This window comes from Ovis aries, chromosome 22 (assembly GCF_016772045.2).
Source record: "Ovis aries strain OAR_USU_Benz2616 breed Rambouillet chromosome 22, ARS-UI_Ramb_v3.0, whole genome shotgun sequence".
In the NCBI taxonomy this organism is placed as follows: domain Eukaryota; kingdom Metazoa; phylum Chordata; class Mammalia; order Artiodactyla; family Bovidae; genus Ovis; species Ovis aries.
Genome location: NC_056075.1, coordinates 17186203 through 17205707, shown reverse-complemented (window position 1 = coordinate 17205707; position 19505 = coordinate 17186203). Strand labels below are relative to the sequence as shown.

The following is a 19505-nucleotide window of genomic DNA, read 5'->3' as shown; positions in this document are numbered from 1 at the left end:
CAGACGTGTCTGACTCTGTGTGACCCAATGGACTGTAGCCCTCCAGGCTCCTGTGTCCATGAGGATTCTCCAGGCAAGAATAGTGCAGTGGGTTGCTATGCCCTCCTCCAGGGGATCTTCCCTACCAAGGGATGGAACTTTGAGTCTCTTATGTCTCCTGCATTAGCAGGCAGGTTCTTTACCCCCAGCGCCACCTGGGAAGCCCTGTAACTCTAATAAAGAGTTATAAAATCAGAGCTAAAAAACATGACACCAAGAACAATTCATTAAAAAATGCTCAACATCATTGTGTGTTGTTACTTGCTCAGTCATGTCTGACTGCAACTCGCCAGGCCCCTTTGTCTATGGAATTTTCCAGGCAAGAATACTAGAATGGGTTCCCATTCCCTTCTTCAGGGGATCTCCCCAACCCAGGGATCAAACCCAGGTCTCCTGCATTGCAGGCAGATTCTTTACCATCTGAACCACCAGGGAAGCCATCCAACATCATTAGTCATTCAGTTCAGTTCAGTTCAGTCACTCAGTCATGTCCGACTCTTGGCGACCCCATGAATCGCAGCACGCCAGGCCTCCCTGTTTATCACCATCTCCTGGAGTTCACTCAAACACACGTCCATTGAGTCAGTGATGCCATCCAGCCATCTCATCCTCTGTCGTCCCCTTCTCCTCCTGTCCTCAATCCCTCCCAGCATCAGAGTCTTTTCCAATGAGTCAACTCTTCACACGAGGTGGCCAAAGTACTGGAGTTTCAGCTTTAGCATCATTCCCTCCAAAGAAATCCCAGGACTGATCTCCTTCAGAGTGGACTGGTTGGATCTCCTTGCAGTCCAAGGGACTCTCAAGAGTCTTCTCCAACACCACAGTTCAAAAGCATCAATTCTTTGGCGCTCGGCTTTCTTCACAGTCCAACTCTCATATCCATACATGACCACAGGAAAAATCATAGCCTTGACTAGATGGACCTTTGTTGGCAAAGTAATGTCTCTGCTTTTGAATATGCTATCTAGGTTGGTCATAACTTTACTTCCAAGGAGTAAACGTCTTTTAATTTCATGGCTGCAGTCACCATTTGCAGTGATTTTGGAGCCCCCTCCAAAGTCTGACACTGTTTCCACTGTTTCCCCATCTATTCCCCATGAAGTGATGGGACCAGATACCATGATCTTAGTTTTTTGAATGTTGAGCTTTAAGCCAACTTTTTCACTCTCCTCTTTCACTTTCACCAAGAGGCTTTTTAGTTCCTCTTCATTAGTCATTAGGAAATGCAAATTAAAACTATAATGAGATACAACCACAGGCTTTTTAGAATGGCTAAGATTTTGAAGTCTGACTACATGCTTGTAAGAATGTGAAAGAACTAGAAGTCTCATACAGTGCTGGTAGAAATAAAAAATGGTACAATCACTTTGAAAAAACAGTTTGTTTCTTAAGTGTCCACTTACCATATGATCTAGTCATTTCACTCCTATGTATTTACCGCCCCCAAAATTAAAGCATTTGTATGTAAGACTTCTACACAAATCCTCATGGTAGTTTTATTTATAATAGCCCTCTCACCCCTGCCATAGAAAACCCACTTGTCCATCAACAGGTGAATATTTAAACATACAATACAATGTGTGTTTTCAACAGACTACCACTATACAATAAAAAGTAATGAACTAAAAAAAAAAAAAGTAATGAACTATTTGATAAATAACACAACACAGACAAATCTAAAAATAATTTTTTTCCCTGAAGGAAAGCTGCCATGCCAAGGAAAAAAGAGTGAAAACTGTATGATACCATTTCTATAAAATTCCAGAAAATATAAACTATAGTTACTGAAAGCAGATGAATTGTTTCCTGGGGTGGGAGGAAGGAAGGGAAAGATGGAGGTATTCTAACAGGACAGAGGAAAACCTTTGAGAGTGATGCATATATTCATTGCCTTGACTTTGATGATGGTTTCATGTATATATATACATATATGTCAAAATTTGTCAAAATACACACTTTATGTGCAGCTTACTGTATGTCAACTACTTCTCAATAATGCTATTTTTAAAAATTAGAGACAATGTAGTGGGGTATTGGGCAAAAAAAGGTTTGGCATTTACTGCCAACACCACTAACCCCACTGGCATTTACTCTGTAACTCACTTCACTTTTAGCCATTTACATTTTTCATTTCATCAGCCAAAGTGCTGAAATAGGGGGAATACGGGAAAGGTGTTAGAGAATAGTTCTTGGGATAGGCATGTTGCTTGTTTGAGTTAAGACTGACATAGGCAACAAACTGCTCCACAGTACTTCTATATACTTATATCCACTGATTTTTACTTGTAATTAGGGAAGATGAGAGCAGTTGGGTTGAGTTTAGGAATCAAGAAGAAGAGAAAGGACAATGAAGACACGGAAAGGGTTGGTGCACACTGAACCCCACTAGGTCCCTTGTCCTTGGTTTGGCCCCTGATGGTTAGGGTCAGTGGCTGGAGAAGCTCTTCTACTGTGAGATTTTGTGTACAAACACTATTGCTTTAAAGTCTAGATACACAATATGTGGTATGGATTCAGAGAAAATAGGCCCGTTCTGCCCATGTTTGTATAGAATCCAGTGCCTCTTGAGTATTCAGAAGTTTGATAGCTTTGGGCTCAAGGATAAGTGGAGGGATAACACCCTTGGCACAGATGGTGGCATCATAATCAGGGGCAGTGTCAACAGTGCTGGTGGTGAGATTCTTTTAGGTGGCTTTGACAGCTTTGGGGGCTGAGTCAAAAGAACACACATACTGACGACTATAGCTAACAGTCATGTCTAAGCACAATTGTGAGGACTCCTCGGAGGCTTCCAGAAAATTTTGCGAGGGACTGGTGGAGGTTTTGTGAGTAGAAGGTAGAATAAGAATAAGACCTTAAATTATTGATGTTAATGTGATTTCTTTTAAATCTATAAACTCAAAATTTCTGTTAATATTACAGATATACACTATTAATCTGGGCTGAAGTAAAGAGCTAGGAAAAAAGAAGGGAGATAAAAAGGACAATTCATTGTAGTTTTCCCCATATACTGTCTTGCTTTCTTCTTCATTTTGTGCTTTTCCATCAACCACCTTTCCCTGGCTGTCATAATTATGGATCATGTTGGCTTACTGCCAAGAAATAATGGCATCAGTTAGATAGCATCACCAGCTCAGTGGACATGAATCTGAACAAACTCTGGGAGATAGTGAAGGACAGGGGAGCTTGGTGTGCTGGAGTCCATGGGGTCACAAAGAGTCAGACACAACTTATTGACTGAACAGCCACCACAACAAAGGTTAACATGGGCCATTTCTTGACTAAGAAAATTCACTGAATGGTCCTCTTGCAGACAGTCCAGTTTAGAAATGTAAAAACCTTGCAAAAGAAAATGTAATATATTCTGGCTCCCATTTAATCTGATCTCTCTTTTCTTCTAAGAAGAACAAATGCCAGGGAGTTCAGGGTCATAATAGACAATATTGAGATTCCAGTGATCACATGCCAGCTAGGAAGCCATGGTATTCAGTTTCTAAGCCCTGGATGTGTTGCTACCATTTACTTGAATCTGGGAAAGCACTGAAGTTTGAAAAAAGCTACCAGTACACCTGATTCCTATCTGCAGTTCATAGCCATTGCTTTTGAGATTTACCTACATCTCAGTAAACAATGTAAAGCACCTTAATGTATATACTTTTACCATAGTATATACATTCAGTATATATCATAGTATATATCATAGCAAATATGCTTAGTGCAGCAAACCTTGAAAATATGCTAAAGCTTCGCTACCAGGAAGTTCACATGTAGATATAAGGTTCAACTGCAGAAACCTACTTTCCCCAAATTCTTGGTATATTTATCCCTCCTCTTCCTATGTGTGGTTTATGATCTCTGTTATTTTTGAACTGACTTGTCACATGTCTGATTTTATTTCATGTTGCTCCATATCCCTTTTAGAAAATGTTGTAAATAGACACTGCATTTAAAAGCAAATTAACAAATATGTTCACAGACTTCATTCAGTCTGAACCTAGAATTATTTCAACATTGATTATTATAATTTTTCTACTTTACCTCATGCTTTTCAATAATCATTTCATCAAAAATGTTGATATATATATTATCTTTTATTTTAGATAAACTTGAGAAGTTACAATCATGTCCTGGTAAGCTGTAAATAAGAAAACATATTCAGATGCTTAATTGATTTTATAAAATCATTATTCATAAAGGACTATAAAATTACCTGTGTTATTTTCTTTTATAAAGTGTAAGCTAAGAAAAGCTATGTGTTTTCAAGATGACTGTTATCTTTCATTAGACTCAATATCAAAAAATCTACAGACAATAAATCCTGGAAAGGATGTAGAGAAAAAGGAACCCTCCTACACTGCTGGTGGGAATGTAAATTGGTACAGCCACTATGGAGAACGGTATGGAGGTTCCTTAAAAATCTAAAAATAGATTTGTCATATGACCCAGCAATCCCACTTATGGGCACATACCCAGGTGTGCGCACACGCAAAGTTTCTTCAGTCATGTCCAACTCTTTGTGACCCTATGGAATGTAACCCACCAGGCTCCTCTGTTCATGAGATTCTCCAGGCAAGAATACTGGAGTGAGTATCAGTTCAGTTCAGTTCAGTTCTTCAGTCGTGTCCGACTCTTTGCAACCCCATGGACTCCAGCACGCCGGGCCTCCCTGTCCATCACCAACTCCTGGAGTTTACTCAAACTTGTGTCTATTGTGTTGGTGATGCCATCCAACCATCTCATCCTCTGTCGTCCCCTTCTCCTCCTGCCTTCAATCTTTCCCAGCATCAGGGTCTTTTCCAATGAGTCAGTTCTTCGCATCAGGTGGCCAAAGCATTGGAGCTTCAGCTTCATCATCAGTCTTTACAACGAATATTCAGGATTGATTTCCTTTAGGATGGACTGGATGGATCTCCTTGCAGTCCAAGGGACTCTTAAGAGTCTTCTCCAACACCACAGTTCAAATGCATCAATTCTCCAATGCTCAACTTTCTTTATAGTCCAACTCTCACATCCATACATGACTACTGAAAAAACCATAGCTTTGACTAGACGGACCTTTGTTGCCAAAGTAATGTCTCTGCTTTATAATATGGTGTCTAGGTTGGTCATAACTTTCCTTCCAAGGAGCAAGCGTCCTTTAATTTCATGGCTGCAGTCACCATCTGTAGTGATTGTGGAGCCCCCCAAAATAAAGTCTCTCACCATTTCCATTGTTTCCCCATCTATTTGCCATGAAGTGATGGGACTGGATGCCATGATCTTAATTTTCTGAATGTTGAGTTTTAAGCCAACTTTTTCACTCTCCTCTTTCACTTTCATCAAGAGGCTCTTTAGTTCTTCTTTGTTTCCTGCCATAAGGGTGGTATCTGTATATCTGAGGTTGTTGGTATTTCTCTCAGAAATCTTGATTTCAACTTGTGCTTCATCCAACCCGGCATTTTGCCTGGTGTACTCTGCATATAAGTTAAATAAGCAGGGTGACAGTATACAGTCTTGACGTACTCCTTTCCCTATTTGGAAACAGTCTGTTGTTCCATGTCCAGTTCTAATTGTTGCTTCTTGACCTGCATACAGATTTCTCAGAAGGTAGGTAAGGTGGTCTGGTATTCCCGGGTCTTGAAGAATTTTCCAGTTTGTTGTAATCCACACAGTCAAAAGCTTTGGCACAGTCAATAAAGCAAAAGTAGATGTTTTTCTGGAACTCCCTTGCTTTTTCGATGATCCAACGGATGTTGGCAATTTGAACTCTGGTTCCTATGCCTTTTCTAAATCCAGTTTGAACATCTAGAAGTTCATGGTTCATGTACAGTTGAAGCCTAGCTTGGAGAATTCTGAGCATTACTTTTGATAGTGGGTGAGATGAGTGCAACTGTGTGGTAGTTTGAGCATTCTTTGGCATTGCCTTACTTTGGGATTGGAATGAAAACTGACCTTTTTCAGTCCTGTGGCCACTGCTGAGTTTTCCAGATTTGCTGGCATATTGTGTGCAGCACTTTCACAGCATCATGTTTTAGGATCTGAAATAGCTCAACTGGAATTTCATCACCCCCACTAGCTTTGTTCGTAGTGATGCTTTCTAAGGCTCACTTGACTTTGCATTCCAGGGTGTCTGGCTTTGGTGAGTGATCACACCATCATGGTTATCTGGGTCATGAAGATCTTTTTTGTATAGTTCTTCGTGTATTGTTGCCACCTCTTCTTAATATCTTCTGCTTCTGTGAGGTCCATACCATTTCCGTCCTTTATGGTGCTCATCTTTGCATGAAATGTTCCCTTGGTATCTCTAATTTTCTTGAAGAGATCTCTAATCTTCCCCATTCTATTGTTTTCCTCTATTTCTTTGCATTGATCACTGAAGGAGGTTTTCCTATCTCTCCTTGCTATTCTTGACAAAACCCATGGAACATACAAGGCTTCCCAGGTGACAGTAGTGGTAAAAAAATCTACCTGTGCAGGAGATGTGGAAGATGCAGGTTCGACTCCTGCATTAGGAAGATCACCTGAAGGAAGCCATGGCAACTCACTCCAGTATTCTTGCCTGGAGAAATCCCATGAACAGAGAAGCCTGGTGGGCTATAGTCCATAGGGTCACCAACAGCTGGACATGACTGAAGCAACTGAGTACACACTCATAGAATGTACAACACAAAGAATGAATTGTAATGTAAATTGTGGACTTTGTCTCATAATATGGTCTGTTTCATAAGAAATGTATCACACTGGCACTTAGGGAAGCTGTGTGTGTGTGTGTGTGTGTTGAAGGGAGAGGATATGTAAGAATTCTGCTTTCTGCTCAATTTTACTAGGAACCTAAACTCTCTAAAAATGATAAAGTCTATCAGTTTGTTTAAAATGGAAGAAAAAGAAACTCAATCTCATTAGAAATCCAGGAATGTAAATTAAATCACAGTAAGAATATCACTTTAGATCCACCATATTAGAAAAATTAATTTAAAAAATATTAAATATTATTGAATATGTGGCACAATAGGAACTTATATATTGAGAGTGTATATTGGCACAATCACTTTGGGAAAAAAATTGACATTACATAGTAAAGTTGAAGCAATTCCACTCCTGGATATGGATCCTGGAGCAGAAGGTTTCAAAGTGTCTCCTGACTAGTAGCATCAGTAACACCTGGAACTTGTTAGAAATGGAATTATGTATCAGCCCTACTTTAGAGCTACTGAATTAGAAACTATGGAGTTGGGCCCAGCAATTTGTTTAAAGAAGTCATACAAGTGATTTCAGTGCACAAAATAGCCTGAGAACTACTGTCTTAAAAAGAAACTCTTAGATGTGTGTTCCAGATAACAAGTACAAAAATGTTCAGAGCAACACTAGTCATAATAGCAAAACACTAAAACCAGGCAAATGTGCATCAACAGGATAAAGAATAAATAAATTATGGCATTTTAACACAGTGGAATACTAAAATGAAGTGAAAATGAAGGAAGAAATAGTTATGAATATAGATAAATCTCTCAAAATAATGAAGAGTAAAGAAACAGGTTGCAAAAGATAATTCAATTTATACACAGTTGAAAGGCATCCATAAATAAATAAAACATAGCTAAGGATGAATATCTATGATTTAAAATCATAAAGAAAGACAAGGAAGGATAAACACAAGGGTGATATGGTTGCTATCTCTCGGGAGATAGGAAGGGGATACAGTTAGGTACTGGCACAGTGGAGCCTTCAAAGTTACTGGTAACACTCCATTTTTAAAGCGAAATGGTAGATACACAAATATTCATTTTCCCTCAGAACTTATATTTACATGTACATTATATAGGGGCTTCCCTGCTGACTCAAGAATCCGCCTGCAATGCAGGAGCCACAGGAGATGCAAGTTCAATTCTTGAGTCAGGAAGAGCCCCTGGAGGAGGGCAGGGCAACCCATTCCAGTATTCTTGCCTAGAGAATCCCACGGACAGAGGGGCCTCGTGGGCTACAGTTCACAGGGTCGCAAAGAGTCAGACATGACTGAAGCGACTTAGCACACACGCATATATTATCTATGTAAACACACTTCATAATTTAAAAACTTAACAATTAAGCCTGTATCAATCACTATTTTAAATAAATGGCTCAAGAAAATAATTCTGTTATTGGTTTGTTTTAGAAGTCAAGGAAAAATGGACTCCAACTTACACAAAATCTACTTTAATTTCTTCATTCCAGCATGGATGAGATCCACTGGCAATGCTGGTTTGGTATACAGTGTGCTGAAAAGAAACTTCCACAAAAGGGTGTACAATATCCTGAAACACATGATAAACACTGACTAGGTTTTTGTAATATTTTATATAGTTGATTAAAGGTAGAAATTAGTTACTGGCTGATAACTAGATGGTTTGGTTTTTCTCATTTTTCAAACAACCATTAGGTATTCATTCATTTGTTCAATTAAGGTTTTACTCTATTTAATATCAGGTACGATTTTGCTAGGATTCAAAAATACATGGATATCATTAAAGATTTTCATCTTAAGTCGGTCTGGAGAAAACAAACAGTTAAGCAAATAATGGCAATGAAACATAAGAAATATATTCAGGATATAATAGTTACTCAGGAGAGAGAATGATTAAACTTTTGGGGGTGAGGACAAAGAGAACTTCACAGAGAACACATTGCATGGGCTTGAGCTTTGAAACATTAAATAGTAGTTCATGTGGCCAGTGACACACGCACATGAAGTATGGTGGCCATTCCAGGCAAAGGCAAGGGCAAGAATGGAGGACTTCTAGAACGCAGGAGTGTGATATGATACTGCTGTGGGGTGGAGGGAAATGTGGCTGGCTGATTGGTAGATAAGAACCAGGTAAATACAGATTTTGGTAGACTTTCTAAGGAGCTTGCATTTTATGCTATAGACCCTGAGGGCAGGGTAGTAGAGAATGAAATGGTTAGAATCACATTATGTAAACAGCACCGTGACTGTGTTATGGAGAGTAAACTAGAAGCCCAAGAGAGTAGCGATGGATAGTCCAGTTAGGGGCCAGTTGCAATTCAGGGAAAATGCGATCAAAACTGCGCTTTAGAGAAGTGTTAAATACTTAACCTCATTTAAGAGTTCATCTGCGGTTAATGATTTGATTGTTTCTTTATGTCTGAGGCGAGACATGGATGATATCAAATAAGTAGGCATATCCAAGGACCTTCAGGAAAAACAATATAGGAACATACATTTTAATTAATTTCAGTATTTGTTTTGGTGCGAGTAGGTGTGTTTTTGCTTATGCTTCTGTGCTATGTTGTTGGGTTTCTGCTTATGCTTATAGAGATAGATAAGTCAGTTACCCTGGATCTTACAGTTTGCTTTGGGTCTTCATATCACTACTCTGAAAGGGTAGCTCCTCAGTGCTAAGCTATGGATGGGAACCAGTCTGCAGTAAAGTCTTCACTGATCCTCAGCAAAAAGGGAAAAATAGGGTAGGTAATACTTGGAGCTGTATTATTCCTATTTTTGGTGTTACAGTATTCTTTCTTTTACAGATTAATTATTGCATAATGTGAAAGTCGCTCAGTCATGTCCAACTCTTTGAAACCCCATGGACTATACAGTCCATGGAATTCTCCAGGCCAGAATACTGGAGTGAGTAGCCTTTCCCTTCTCCAGGGAATCTTCTCAACTCAGGAATTGAACCCAGGTCTCCCCCATTGTAGGTGTATTCTTTACTAGCTGAGCCACAAGGGAAGCCCAATAAGCCCAATTATAGCAGAAAATGGTAGTAATTTTAAAATGTCCTTATTTCACAAAACAGCCTTGAAATGTGCATTTGTTTTGAGAATATCAAGTGTATTATAAATAAAATCATATTTACAAAACACAGGCAAAACCTTTAAGAGGTTTTAACTATAGGTTAGTAGCTAGTAAGCAAAATGTTTCTCATATGTAGAATTCACGGGATAAACATAAAATAAGCAAGTAGAACACACCTGTGTTAAATGTAGATAGGGATACTCAGTATCCCTTAGGTACCTGGGTATGAAATATTTATAATATATAAATTATATGAGATTAAATATATGACACTTGATATTGAGGATACACTAAATATTCAGGATGACTTCATTTGACCATTCTGACCCCACATATCCTCTGCCCAAGAAACACCAATAAAACACATCATTCTGAGTGCCTGCAAAAGAGATGGTAAGATCTGATTTTTATAGAAGTCACCTAAAATGACAAGTCAAAAATGGAGCCTATTCTCTCCTGTATTCTACTATTCTACTTCCAACACTGTGAGTGGACAGTATAATTAATTGGCAATAGCTGCTTAAGTTTTCAAAATAGGGAATACAGACAGAAAGCATTTATTTAATGAAGCACCCAAAAATATACATGTTAAAGATACTTTGGGCATCTCAAACTTCTGCAAACTTTTACTACATAGCAATGACAGTTAAGTTTGACTATTCAAATGAAGATTTCAACTCTCATTCAGCTTTTGTATGTAGAGCATCAATAAAGTACAAAGTTTTATTAAAAAGATAGTTTAGAAATTTACATTTAAGACATTTTTTGTAACTCCAAAAATCGGTGCAATTGCCTTACCTATTAACTGTTGTTCTCCTTGTAGGAATATTATAAGCTCTCAGTATTCTGATAAGAATCTTAATATCTCTATCACAGATAGTCTGTGCTGCCACTTTTTTCCTTTCTTTCCTCTGAGGCTTTAACTTTCTTCGTTGTTCAAGAAGTTTACAAACTGCATATGTCAACTGGCTAAAAAGTGGTCAATCAGATTGATATAAAATAACTTAAGATTTGAAAGATACTGATCTTTAAAATTTATTATAAATAAGGTCATTATTCTGAACCATGTTCTCTTTACTGTGTAGGAGAGACAGAGTTGTCTTAGACTCCAGAAAATAATCTTTTTCTGAGTGTAGAAGGGATTCTGTGTTTTAAGAGAGCATCTGATTGCCCCCATTTTCTTTGGGTATATGGTCCAAGAAGATATAGGGTATGGTGAGGTAATCCCATGAAACAAGATGTTATTTCAAAAGAGTATTCATTTCTTAGGAATTATTCTCTTGATCGTTTCTACATAGTTCTGAGTAGGAGTTAGTTATAAGTGCTGCAACTCCTGGCAACACAAACCTATATGCAACCTACATGGAAACACAAAGTTATATGGAATTATAACTTTATGGTCACACTTGTTTTCCTCTAAAGACTGAAAATAAAAACTTCAGACTACTCTACAAAGTTATAGTCATCAAAACAGCATGGCACACACAAAAAGCATAGTACTGGCACAAAAATAGAAATGCAGATCAATGAAACAGGACAGAAGACCCAGAAATAGACACATGTACTTATGGTCAATTAATCTAAGGAGGAAAGACTATAAACAATAAAGGCAAGACAGTCTCTTCAATAAATGGTGCTGGGAAAACTGGACAGCTACATGCAGAAAATGATATTAGAACATTCTTTGACATCATACACAAAAGTAAATTCAAAATGGATTAAAGACCTAAATGTAAGACTGTACACTATAACACTCTTAGAGGAAAACATAGGCAGAACACCCTCTGACATAAATTGCACCAACATCTTCTTCAATCCCTCTCTCAGAGTAATGGAAATGGAAAAACAAAAATAAACAAATAAGGCCTAATTAAACTCAAAAGTTTTTGCACAGCAGAGGAAACACTAAACTAAATGAAAAGACAGCTCACAGACTGGGAAAAATATTTGCAAACGATGTGACCAAGGGATTAGTCTCCAAAATTTATAAACAGCTCATGATGCTTAACATCATCAAAACAAACAACTCTATCAAAAAAGAGGCAGAAGACTTAAACAGACATTTTCACCAAAGAAGACATATAGATGGTCAGGAGGCACGTGAAAAGATGTTCAACATTGCTAATTATTAGAGAAATGCAAATCAAAACTGGAAGAAGATATCAGCTCACACCAGACAAAATGGCTATCATCAAAAAACCCAGAAACTATAAACATTGGAGAGGGTAGAAAGAGAAGAGAACCTTCCTACACTGTTGGTGGGAATGTAAATTTGTGAAGCCACTACAGAGAACAGTATGGAGGTTCCTTAAGAAACTAAAAACAGAGCTACCATATCATCCTGTAACCTCACTCCTGGGCATGTATCCAGAGAAATACATGGTCTGAAAGGGAACATGCACCCCAGTATTCATTGCAGTGTGTTTACAATAGCCAAGACATGGAAGCAGCCACAATGTCCATATACAGGAGAATGGATTAAGAAGATGTAGCATATATATACATATATAAGTGTATATATACATATATATATGTTTCTTAATATATATAATGGAATATTAGTCAGCTATTGAAAAGAATGAAATAAGGCCATTTGTAGCAACATGGATGGACTTAGAGACTGTCATACTGAGGAAAGTAAGTCAGAGAAAGAAATGTTGTGTAATATCATTTACATGTGGAATCCAAAAAAACATACAAATGAACTTATTTACAAAACAGAAACAGACTCATAGACTTACAGAACAAACTTATGGTTACCAGCAGGGAAGGGTTGAGGGGGACAGTTATACATGTTTGGGAGTTTGGGGTTGACATGTACACACTGTTATATTTAAAATGGATAAACAACAAGGACCTACTGTACAGCAAAGGGAACTCTGCTCAGTATTCTGTAACAACCTAATTAGGAAGAGAATTTGAAAAAGAACAGATACATGTATGTGTCTAACTGAATCACTTTGTTGTACCCCTGAAACCAACACAACATTGTTAATCACCTGTACTCCAATGTAAAATGAAAAGTTAAAAAATAAGTTTTCATCATTGACACACACACATCACTGTCAGTTTGGTTCAGTCACTCAGTCATGCCTGACTCTTTACAGTCCCCATGGACTGTAGCATGCCAGGCTTCCCGGTCCATCACCACACACACCACTATATATGACTACTAAATATGAAATAGATAACTAATAAGGACCTATGTATGGTACAGGGAACGCCACTAAATACTCTGTAATGGCCTATATGGGAAAAGAATCTAAAAAAGAGTGGATATACGTATATGTATAACAGATTCACTTTGCTGTACAGCAGAAACTAGCACAGCATTGTAAATCAACTATACCCCAATAAAATTCTTTTAAAATAAGTTTTCATTTAAAAAACATTTGCTCATAGAAGAATTACTTCCAGGTATATTTTAGAATAGAAACCCCTCCCCCAAAATATATCTCAGCATCCTAAACCAATTAAAACCTTCCTGTTAATACGAAGAATCTGCAAGTGGCCCCAGAGTGGTTTCCCAGATATGTAACATCCCTAATTCCTGATCCTACCCTTAAATCTCGCAGATAAGACAGTATGAGAATTGAGTTCCTTCAGCAAAAGGCTCCCCCGCAGCTGCTTGTGGATCACAGAGTCCTTTTATCAGTCCTTGCTGAGGATTCAGTTTTGAAAGGGGGAGATTATAGGCTTAGTGCTTGGTGCTACCACCAATGATTTTTCCAGAATCAATCCCAGGACAGGGAGATCTGAGAGCAAAACTAATTTTGGACAAAGGTGTTTTGCTTTCTTTTTTTTCTTGCCACATGGAGAGGGTTAAAAACTAAAACACTATATAATTGAAAATATAAATCATACAGATATGTCCAAAATGGAATTTTAAAATTATTAAAAATATTTAAACCACTATATTTCATTTTATGCTTTGTAACTGGATTTTGACATTAATATAAAAAGAGAACTCTGAAGGAACTAGCTTATAGCTTTATATTTCAGACTTAATAATAATTTTAATACATACCTTGCAGATATAATTTCTTCATAATCAGCCACAATATCTGATAAGTTAAATTTGCTAACTTTGACAATTCTTCTCATTACCAACCTTCTCATCTATAAAAAATATTTTTAAGAGATGAAGAGTTCATATTTTCAGATTAAGTATACACAATGCTACTGGTATCACTCTTTTTTTGTTGTTACTCTTACTTTTTGTAAGTAAGGAATGGGAAGGGGAATTAGACAAGTGAAAGTATGGTTCTGTTTTCTACCATCATCAGAATCATTCCTAACACTCTCATTATGACCCTTTCATCTCTTTTTCAACCTAACTCAGAGTATTCACATAGACAGAATTAGTCTTCACCAAAGATGATTACCTGTGAATGTGTTTTTACAGAAGTCACTTGTATACGCAAAAATCTTGATCCACAAAGAAATGTCATCGCATTCTGTATGTCCTTTGAGTTCATCCTATTCTGACCTTAAGTTCTCATTCTGTCTGCTTGGTAAGATATGCAGTGCTTCAGCAGAGCCATTCCCCTAAGCCTGTGCTGCTTGCAGAACCCACAGAAATTGGTTCCTCTAAGGACTCTGAAATTCTTTATAGTCTAAGGAAATTCCTCCCTTTCTACTCTGATCCCATCCTTTACATCAGGTGCAGACTTTTAGAAATGAAACCAGGAAGAAGCGTGTCTCGAGGCAAATTTCTGCTTTCCGTCCTGCCACAAATCATCCTGGAGATAATGTAGCCTAGACATTGTGTAAACGGGCACGTGTGCTAAGTCGCTTCACTTGTGTCTGACTCTCTACGACCCTACGGACTGTAGCCCACCAGGCTCCTGTGTCCACAGGATTCTCTAGGCAGGAATACTGGAGTGGGTTGCCATGCTCTCCTCCAGGGGATCTTCCCGACCCAGGGATCGAACCTGCATCTCTTACCTTTCCTGCATTGGCAGAAGGGTTCTTTACCACTAGCACCACCTGGAAAGCCCAACCTAGAGACTACTGATCTGCTTAAATTATATAGGAAAATGAGGCGGCAGGAGAATGGGAAAAACAGAATTCCTAAGAATTACTCTGCTGTGTGTGTGTGTGTGTGTGTGTGTGTGTGTGTGTGTGTGTTACTCTCTTTGTGACCCCATGGGCTGTAGCTCACCAGGCTCCTCTGTCTATAGAATTTCCCAGGCAAGAATACTGGAGCAGTTTGTCATTCCCTTCTTCAGGGGATCTTCCCAACCCAGGGACTGAACACAGGTCTCCTCCATTACAGACAGGTTCTTTCCCGTCTAAGCCACCAGGGAAGCCTGTATGAGCAACAAACTGCTTGCCTTGAAGGTGAACCACATCCCTCTCCCCTCTGACCTCATTATTGTGCTTGAGCCCTCCCTCCCTTTCCTTCTTTCTTTCCCTTCTCGCACCTCTTCTCTCATTCTCTCTCTCTCCTTTGCTCCACTGGCAGCACACAGACTGAGCTCCTTGCTGTTCCTGCCACAGGCTCCGCATCTTCCTGTCTGTTTTCACATGCGGTTCCATCAGCCTGCAATGTTCTTCTCCCACGACAACTCCAACTTTTTGGAGCTCCAACTCCAGCTCCCTCAGCTTTCGGGTCTTTTGTTGGTGTTACCTTCTGGGGGGCTTTCCTTGATTATCTTATTGAAAACTGTACCCCATATCCCAACACACACACACCTGTGCTCTTTTCCAACTTTACCTGTTAGAGCACATATCACAATCGAATACACTAATATTTTGTTCATTTTCTGACTTCTCCCACTAGAATGCCTAGGAGGTCAAGGATTTTAGTCTCTCTTGTACTGCTGTAATTCCAATCTCTAGTATAACGCTTGATTAAGAGCAGATGCTCAGTAAGTATTTATTGAGTAAATTAATGGAAGGGACAGATTGAGGAGCGCTGCAGGCCTCTTAGATACAAATATTTCAGCAAAACTTTATCTAGCAATCCATGAGAGTGCTGGGACTTTACTGCTCTAACCCTAGTCTCAGGTACCACTGACCCCAGTAACACAGCAGGGAGTTTAACCCACATAACTCACAATCAGATTTAAACACCCATGGCCCTTTGAGGCCTCCAATGTCAAGCCAGGATTCCAGCACGTACAATTAGAGTCAGTATCCTTCAACTTGTAGTGTGAAACTATCTCTGGATAACAAAGACATCTTCACAAGGAGCTGAAACACAATCACAAAATGTTCTTGACACTCCTTTGCAGGATCCTGCATGAAGCTCCAGAATCCTGACACTTGCGCTCTTACCATCTTCCTGATCCTCGCTACCCTCCCTCCTGGGCTTCCTTATCCATCAAAAAGAAGAGCAGGGATGAGTAGGGTATGTGTTCCCTTTTCTTATAAGAACACCTCTTTATTTCCTAAGACATAAATCTCATTATTACATCACCTCTCAACTCTTTTTAAAAGAAATATGGGGCTACTGGGCTTTCCAGGTGGTGCTAATGGTAAAGACTCCACCAGCCAATGCAGGAGACATAAGAGATACGGGTTCAACCCCTGGGTCAGGAAGATCCCCTGGAGGAGGGCATGGCAACCCACTAGAGTATTCTTGCCTAGAGTCCCATGGACAGAGGAGCCTGGTGGGCTAAACCCCACAAGGTCACAAAGAGTCGGACACAACTGAAGTGACTTGGCACACACACGTGGAATTAACAAAGAAGGTGTAGGAGGGGCAAGGGTGAGTGGGGAAAAACACCTGCCAATGATAAATAGGAAGTGCTGAAACAGACTATGATAGCTACAGTGGTCTGCATTTCCACCATGCTCTCAGAGGGACAGAGTATAAACTAGCACAGCACTCGCAGTTTTATCATTTTACTTCAGAAGAAAAGCAAGGCGGGCATTTTGATGGTCTGTTTTTATAAAACAATAAAGCAGGACTCAGTGCAGAGATAACTGGCCCAAAGACAAATGGGGTGGTCAGAACAGGTCTGCACATACCTGCCTAGGGCTCACCTAGCCACACAAGGTCCCTTCTCTCCTGTCTTTACGAGGTACTTGGTGTGTACTCTTAGATCTTTCCATCGCTCTCTGCTTTCAAGTTGTCTTGAAAGGCTTCTCTGGTGCTCTATAGCAAGGGCTATCAATTCTACTCTTGCAGAAGTCTTAGAAATCTCCTCAGCCTTTTGGTTTTATTCCTAACCTCATTAACTGCTCAAACGTGTCTCAACACTTCCTGAGTGAAGAGCACAGTACTGGGCATCGTGGATCTATAGATATAGTCCCTGTGCTCTGGAAGCTTAGGGTGCAAGGATGAGGGGGTCAGTGGAAAGAAATCAGGAGTGAATTTGATTGAGGGATTCCACCTCAAACCTCGTTTAGGCTTTGGCAGGGTGTTCTGTAAATATCTGAAGCATGTCTTTCTCTACTGTTTTCTGGCTCCCAGCAGGTCCTCCATCCATTGTCTGCTGAACTGCTGTGGTGTGTGGCATTATGAGTTGTTCATAAAACTAGGGAATCCAGCAAAATGCTGGTGTACTTCTCAAAGTGAATTTTCAGTGTCAAGAAGAGATGGGTATAAACAGAAAAAGTTGGAATATTCTCTAATAATGAGTTTGCTGTCAACTGAAGTAACTGTTGCATCAATAATACACGTCAACTGTGTACATTTACAGATGGTCAATAACTCACTCTGAAAAAGAAGTCTGAACAGAACAGAAAACCCCTTAGTGATCAGAAAGAGGTGAGGAGCAACCAGGTCTGCCCGCTTGACTGTCTGGGAAGACTATAGTGCTATGCTATGCATCCAGAAGACTAGTTTTCACAAAACTAAATTCAAACACACTGACAATATTATTTTGTTGTTGTTTACCTTTTTCAGAAAATTGGCAGAATTAATCCTTTGTGCAGTAATAGAATTCACATCTGAAATGGACATATCCTTTTCTATCTGACTTTCATATTCCTGTAAGTAGAGAAATTAAACTAGTTTCACTTTTTTTTTTTTTTTTGGCCATGCCATGCAACATGCAGAATCTTAGTTCCCCAACCAAGGATCGAAGCTGTGCAGAATTTTAAACCACTGGACCACGAGGATAATATCCTAGTTTCACTTCTTGAATGTAACAAAGTTTAGATATGATATGCTGCAATGAAATATTAACTACTCATTTCAGTTTATCTGTAAGAGATATTGGCAACACAATGGAATTGGGAGGACAGAATGTTCCTTTAAGATTCTTCCCTCTGAGAATTAGCAAAGAACTGTTATATTTTGTTTTATTCTAGGAAGAGTTTCATTCATCTTTTAAAACTAAGTAATGATTGAGAAAAAAAACTGCAATTGAGAAAATGGTAAGAAGATGTAAAGACAACTGAGAACTAGTCTTCATGTGTCCATTTAGCTGGTATCATTAGAAACAAAAGAAATGGGAAGTATTAACATTAAAGTATAATGTTCAAATTGGTGGGCTTTGAAGGTCACAGTCCTAGATTCAAGTTGGCCCTGCCATTTACTAACTGTGTGGTTTGGGGAAAAGTTGATTAACTACTGAAGATCTCAGTTTCCTCTTTGGTAATAATATTACTACTATTAACATGTCACAGAATTGCTGTGAGATTCAACTAAAACAATATTTATAATGTGTATGGCATGTAGTAAGTAATCAAAATATGTTGACCATAATCAGTAACTTTACATATAGCAGTTGGTATGATTATTTGTCAGGATGCCTCATTTATATAATTTAAAATAAATCAGCATCTATTACATCTGCATTTCTGGGATGCGTTCCTAAAGCACACAAAAATCATTTTATATTATAGAGAACATTTAAGACAACACAAAAATTATGAAGTATCTTTAAAGTAGACAAATTATCTGAAAGTAATTTGCTTTTCTAATTATCCAAAGAAACCGTGAAATTAATTCTGTTGGCAAGTAACCACTTTTACCTAAGGATATATTATATTATATATATGGATGTGAGAGTTGGACCATAAAGAGGGTTGAGCATTGAAAAATTGATGCTTTTGAACTGTGGTGTTGGAGAAGACTCTTGAGAGTCCCTTGCACAGCAAGGAGATCCAACCAGTCAATCCTAAAGGAAATCAATCCTGAATATTCATTGGAAGGACTGATGCTCAAACTAAAGCTCCAATACTTTGGCCACCTGATGTGAAGAGCTGACTCATTAGAAAAGATCCTGATGCTGGGAAAAATTGAAGGTAGGAGGAGAAAGGGACAACAGAGGATGAGATGGTTGGATGGCATCACAGACTCAATGGATATGAGTTTGAGCAGACTCCGGGAGATGGTAAAGGACAGGGAGGCCTGGCATGCTGCAGTCCATGGGGTTGCAAAGAGTCGAACATGACTGAGTGAATGAACAACATTATATTATTTCCCAGGTGGCTCAGTGGTAAAGAATTCACCTGCCAATGTAGGAGATGCAGGTTCCATCTTTGGGTCAGGAAGATACCCTGGAGAAAGAAACGGCAACCTACTCCAGCATTCTTGCCTGGGAAATCCCATGGACAGAGGAGCTGGGCAGGCTATAGTCCATGGTGTCACAAGAGTCAGACATGACTGAGTGACTAAACAAACAATATATTATATTACTATTTCATATCACTTTATTTTCTTTAAAAAGTATTAAATTATAAGATTTACTTAAATACTCTGGATGTTAATTTTTATTAACTAATATGTAACCTA

The 19505-nt window shown here is 38.8% G+C and overlaps 1 protein-coding gene across 1 annotated transcript in view; it reads right to left on the bottom strand.

The window, feature by feature from the left end:
• LOC101107489 (ectonucleoside triphosphate diphosphohydrolase 1) overlaps window positions 1-19505 on the bottom strand; it is a 203407-nt gene that overhangs the window by 27522 nt on the left and 156380 nt on the right. The gene's annotated exons all lie outside the window — the stretch shown is intronic.